Source organism: Mus caroli, unplaced genomic scaffold (genome assembly GCF_978045245.1).
Source record: "Mus caroli unplaced genomic scaffold, Mus_caroli_1 scaffold_18, whole genome shotgun sequence".
Classification (NCBI taxonomy): domain Eukaryota; kingdom Metazoa; phylum Chordata; class Mammalia; order Rodentia; family Muridae; genus Mus; species Mus caroli.
In genome coordinates this window covers 61,594,677-61,600,676 of record NW_028227273.1, presented here as the reverse complement: position 1 = coordinate 61,600,676, position 6,000 = coordinate 61,594,677, and the positions used below count along the sequence as shown (strand labels likewise).

The following is a 6,000-nucleotide window of genomic DNA, read 5'->3' as shown; positions in this document are numbered from 1 at the left end:
ATTAATGTAAAAAGGGAGATTTAAGGTTAACAATTTGCTTGCTAAAAACCTCCTGTGCCCAAATTTTTCAATATATGATCACTTTTTTTAACAACATGAATTATTGGCCCTAGCAAGTTTTAAGGCCAGCCAGGTCTTCAGAAACAACAAAAGATGCAGAGTTGGGGAAAGTGACATAGTTTGGTGGGTAAAGGGGTTTTTACTGCACAAGCCTGACAACCTGTTTTTGATCCCCATAACCTACAGGAGGAGAACCAGCTCCCAAAAGTTATCCTCTGATTTTCACCTAGGCATCTGCATTCTTTTACAAACCCAAAAAATAAATTTAAAAGACATTTAAAGCTCTTCCAGGGACAGTGCTTAGAGGCCCTCAGGACGGCCCAGCATTTGACAAACCGTGTAGGCTTTCCTACAATACAGCCTCTAACAAAACCAGGCTGGCAACAGGATTGTTTCCCTTTACACCAAGAAGGTTGGGAAAGCACCTAAATTCTCACATGGCGTGTGCCCAGGCAGACTGCGAGGAGTTCGTGCTGTGAGACCCAATGTCCTTAGGAGATTGTCTAAGACACTGCACGTCAGCAGGACCTATGGTGGGTCCACGTGTGCCAAGTGTGTCTGTGACGGGATCAAGTAGGCCTTCTTTATCGAAGAGCGGAAAATCGTTGTGAAAGTGTTGAAGGTACAAGCACAGAGTCATAAAGCAAAATAAATATGCAACTTTTAAATACTGCATACCTAATCTTAGCACTCCACACTGTTCATTTCAACTTGGGGGTAAATTTTTCATTCAAAAACATATGATTGGGCCTTAGGCATGTAGGCCTTAGTAGTAATCAGATATATGAAACTTTCCCAGCACTGCACACATTTAATGCTATCAGTACATGTCTATAATTCAGAATGCTTCTTTAAAACCATGTAATAAGTGTAAATGAGAGAAGACCTTTTTGAAAACAATACAGGAGATCTCAATAAGTGATTTTTAAAAATTGATTTTCCTTTTGTAAAACTGTTGTGGTATTATGATGATAAGGCACCAAATCTCATGCTTGGTTTGAGTCAGGGTTTCCCTTTGTATTCCTGGCTGGCCTCAAACTCAATAGATACTCAGCACTGAGATTAAAGGTATGAGCCACAAGCCAGCTCTTCTTACCCTTTCAGAGATGTTACTGACACACAGTAGGCCTAATCTGGTCTCTAAATCATGATCCTCCCGCCTTAGCCTCAAAACCAGATACATTCATGTTACTGTATTAACCACACCACATAGCTCTAACTCCCTGCACTTCCCTAATTTCAGTCCCAACTACATTCCGTCTCTAGAGGCCTCACTTGAGGGGAACACCATGGCTTATTTCATTTAACAGGATCCACATTACAACAGAAGAAGTGCCTTCCTAGTTTTAAAAATGACCACACATAAAACACAATTTACTTACACATTCATCAGTTTCTCAACACTTGGATTTCTTTCTTTTTTCTTTTTAATGTATATGAGGAGTGCTTTGGTTACATATATTTATGTATGTTACTGCATGCATGTCTGGTGACAGAAGAGGTCAGAAAAAAGAATCTAGTCCCATGGAACTGGAATCACAGATGGATGTAAGTGACCATGTAGGTCCTGGGAACCAAACAGGAGTCTTCAGTTAGAGCAGTCAGTGCTCTTAACCTTCTGGCCATCTCCCTAGCCCCACCCCAATGCCTTATTTTTACAGTTAGTATGATTAATGTGAACCATGCTGCTGCAAAAGTATGGGTGTTAGGGATATAAATTGCCATTTATATCCCTGACAGAGCATTGTCCTCCTGCTTATCTTCTGAGACGTTGCCCAGGTAGTCCTTGAATTCATGATCATCCTGCTGTGTGTGTGTTTGGGGGTGGGGAGTGGGGGTGAAGGGATCAGACCTATAGGCCTGAAGTTGATACTGGGCACCTTCTTTGAAATCTACTTTAGTAAGATAGGCTCTCTATTGAAGGCAGAGCTTGATGATCACCTAGTCTAACTACCCAACTTATCCTGGTGATCCTGACTTTGACTCCTTAATGTTACGATAGAAAACAGATGGCAGCTACACCTCCATGGTTTTCACAAAGGTTCTGGGATACCAATTCTGTTCCTAGGGTTTGGACAGGAAAAAGAAAAGTCCCTGCTCCCACTGGGATGACAATTTCTCCAGCTAGTTATCTTATTTAGGGTAGGCATTATACAAATCCTTTAAGATTCTTGTTGAGAGGAAGGAAAACAAGTTTAGCATAGAGGTTCCTAAAAGAACAAAACCAAACCACATAGGGTAAGGAGGTGCTAAAGGCATAAATCAGTGCAGAGTTTATCTCGTATCAGGCCTTATTCTGATCGCTAGTGCACACACCTTCCAAGACTTTCCAATGGGAAAACATTGAATAAGACTCAAAAATAATTCAAGAGCCTAAAAGGATTGGTTTCTCATACCTCAAGACCAAGGCAACATAGCACAACAGGTTAGACTGGCAGAGAGGGGTTATATGGTCTTAGGCTATTGTCAATTTAATTAGACAAATAGGGGGAAAACAAGTTTGTTCTCCAAAAACCCAACAGTACATGTAAAGGGAGAAGCAGAAACCTCTCTAAAAATATTAAAGTGTGGTACATAAAAGGCTTCCACACATAGCTGAGACTGAAGGAAAAATCATCCAATCCCACCCCACACCCCACCCCACCCCCAGCTGCAAGGATTTTTTTTATGTGAGTACACTGTCACTGTCTTCAGACCAGAAGAGGGTATCAGATCCCATTACAGATGGCTGTGAGCCACCATGTGGATGCTGGGAATTGAACTCAAGACCTCTGGCAGAGCAATCAGTGCTCTTAACCATCTCTCCAGCCCCTGCCAGTCCATTTTCTACACATTTCTGTCTTTTCTGTAATGGAGAACCTGACATGAGCCTGACACTGATGTTTATCTCCATACAGGGAAATCAGGCTTTACAATATGGGCTGCAGCACTGAACATGGAGGCTACCATGATGAAAAATGGAGCCAACGAGGATGTGCAGTGCTTTTAATTAATACGCTACCATCTCCCAAATACACTAAAGTAAAAGAGATAACTAATAAAAGTTTTCACAGTCTTAACAAATAAATTTTTTTATAATAGGATTTTCATTCCCTTACATGATTTTTTCCAGGAGGGCACAAAAATGTGTGAGCTTTCTAGCATCCCCTGTTCAGGCCACAATAGCTGAGCAGCTTGTGCTACATACAGCAGTCCTTTGTCCTAAGTGTCAGAACCCCCCATAGTAGTACCAAGGGCAGAGAAGTTAAGGCATCTTCTCCAGCAGACAGAAAGTCAGACCTCTGAGCATACTGGTCTGTGAATGGCATGAATGCATTCTTTTATTGCTGGAAAACATGCTTACTGAATCAACTGCTTAAAGAACAGAAAGGTCATAGGAATAGACTCCTAAGCCCTCCAAAGAAGGCAAATATGACCATGAGAATACCCATCTTTATCAAAGCAACTCCTCCAACAGACACTCACCCCCAATAAGACCCTCTGTCCAGAACAATCAAAAAGAAAACAGCCCAAATAAATGAAATGTTTCCTGTGTGGAGCAGGAGTGATGGATGACTCAACAGTTTTTCTTCCTGAGGACCCAAGTTCAGTTCCCAGCTCCTACATGGCAGCCCACATATGCCTGTAACTCCTGTAACTTCCAGGAGATTCGATACCCTCACACAGACATAGGTGCAGGTAAAATGCCAATGCACATGGGAGGGAGGGAGGGAGGGAAGGAGGGAGGGAGGGAGGGAGGGAGAGAGGGAGGGAGGGAGGGAGGGAGGGAAGTTGGTTGGTTCCAGTGTTCTACCTCAGCTTGTCTTTGTTATCTAGCTCTCTCTTACCACACTCTACTATTTGTTATTTACATTCTACATTCAAGTAACTGATGCTTAAGCCAAAAGCCAATCAGGAGGTGTTATCTCCAAATAATTCCAGTAGAAAACTTGATTTTTAGCTACTGTTGCACACCTGCTGAAGCAAGAAGACTATGGAGTTTATGGACAGCCATGGCTGCATGAGAACCTTTGTCAAAACATGAACTCCATGGGTTGTATGAATTTGTTTTCATGCCCCTACCCGGAATAATTTTTTCTGACCCTGAACTGTTCCATGTAACCAATCTAACAAGCTAAGAGAACATAAGGTAGGAGACTGAAGCACCACTTGTACCTGGGTCTGGCCAGATGGCAACCTCACAAGGTGACACAGGTACCTCAGCAGTAAGAGGCTTGGGTCAAGAAAAGCTTCCTGAGACTAGAAAGATGGGTCAGCAGTTAAGAGCACTGACTGCTTTTCCAGAGGTCCTGAATTCAATTCCCAGCAACCACATGGTGACTCACAACTATCTGTAATGAGATCTGATCCCCTCTTCGGGTGTGTTGGAAGATAGCTAGTGTACTCGTATGCATAAAATAAATAAATACATCTTTGAAAAGGAGAGGTGAAGGGGGGGGAGGGGAGGGAAGCTTCCTGAGGCAGTAGGTGAAAGTTAAGTAGTCACATTTTCAATCACAAAAAGGATATACAGTAGTCAATAATAAAAATTTGTGCTAGCCAGGCCTGAAGACATGCCTTTAACCCCAGTACTTTATAGAGGCAGAGGCAGGGGATCTCTGAGTTCAGGGCCAGCCTGGTCTCCTTGTAGAGGTTATACAGTTAATGAAAAAAATAACTAATTTTTAAAAATTTGTACTGGAGCCGGGCGTGGTGGCATAAGCCTTTAATCCCAGCACTTGGGAGGCAGAGGCAGAGACAGGTGGATTTCTGAGTTCCAGGCCAGCCTGGTCTACAAAGTGAGTTCCAGGACAGCCAGGGCTACACAGAGAAACCCAGTCTTGAACCCACCTGCCCGCCCCCCCCAAAAAATTGTACTGGATAAGCTCAATTCTCTTCAAAAAAGCAGACTTACAACAGAATTTTAGATGTGCCTTCAACTAATCCTATGAACACAAAAATGCAATCTGCTCCCTTGGATTTCACTAGCTGCCACAGAAATGGCATCAAAATGCACTAGACTTTCAGGTAAAGAAACATACCAAGGGTGTTGAAAAAGAAAAACCTTATTAAATCCAGTATAAACTTACACCCTTAGTGATAAAAAGTGGTACAAGAACAACCCAAAACACTACCCAAATAAATGTCCTAAGCCCGAGAGAAGACTTTTCCATCATTTGAACACAGAGCACCAAGCCATGGAAGAACCTAGGCAAATTGGACTGCCATCTCCTCCACGGACAGGCCACCATATTCTGTGCCTCCAGGTTCTAGTTGTACCCTAGAAAGCCTGAATCCACAGAACCTACACATCTCCTTCCCTCTCCAATGCAATGCTTTTCGTGCTTCTATTGTTCCTTTTTCCTTTTAAGACATATTTTTTTAATATGTAACACCCAACACTCTACACACGAATTCCAACCTGGTGCTGGCTCACTTACTGGGTCCTGTTAGAGATATATCTACTAAAGACTTGTTTTCAAGTCAAAGACCAATGTGAGGCTTTAAAAAGTGTTCTTGGGCCAGGTAATGGTGACACATGCACACCTTTAATCCCAGCACTCAAGAGGCAGGCAGACTTCTGAGTTTGAGGGTTCCACTCCCAGTACTGCCAAAAGAGGGGAGGAAATCTTGAGTTACAGAGGAAAAAGAATGTGACTACTCCAGCAGGACCTAGATGGGACAAAAGCACCATGATACAATACCACCAAAGGGTTCCAGTAAGGATGCAAACTGTTCCTCCAACACTGTTTATAGCTACCTGCCCACTAACAAATAGTTATAAGGACTGCTTCTGAGTTGACTGCATCTCTCTTACAAAATAAAAAAATAAATAATTTAAAAAAAGAAGAAGAAAGTTGTTTGAAAAGTAAAGAACAAACTGCAAATTAAGGCTTGTTTAAGGGTGGTCACAGTCAGCCTGAGCATGACTTCAGTCACCTCATTTCTGTTGCGTGAAAT

At 42.4% G+C, this 6,000-nt stretch overlaps 1 protein-coding gene and 1 pseudogene across 1 annotated transcript in view; one reads left to right on the top strand and one right to left on the bottom strand.

Moving 5' to 3' along the window:
* The window catches only part of Brd4 (bromodomain containing 4), an 82,399-nt gene that overhangs the window by 40,884 nt on the left and 35,515 nt on the right, over positions 1 to 6,000 (bottom strand).
* LOC147000453 (large ribosomal subunit protein eL34 pseudogene) lies at positions 280 to 712 on the top strand (annotated as a pseudogene).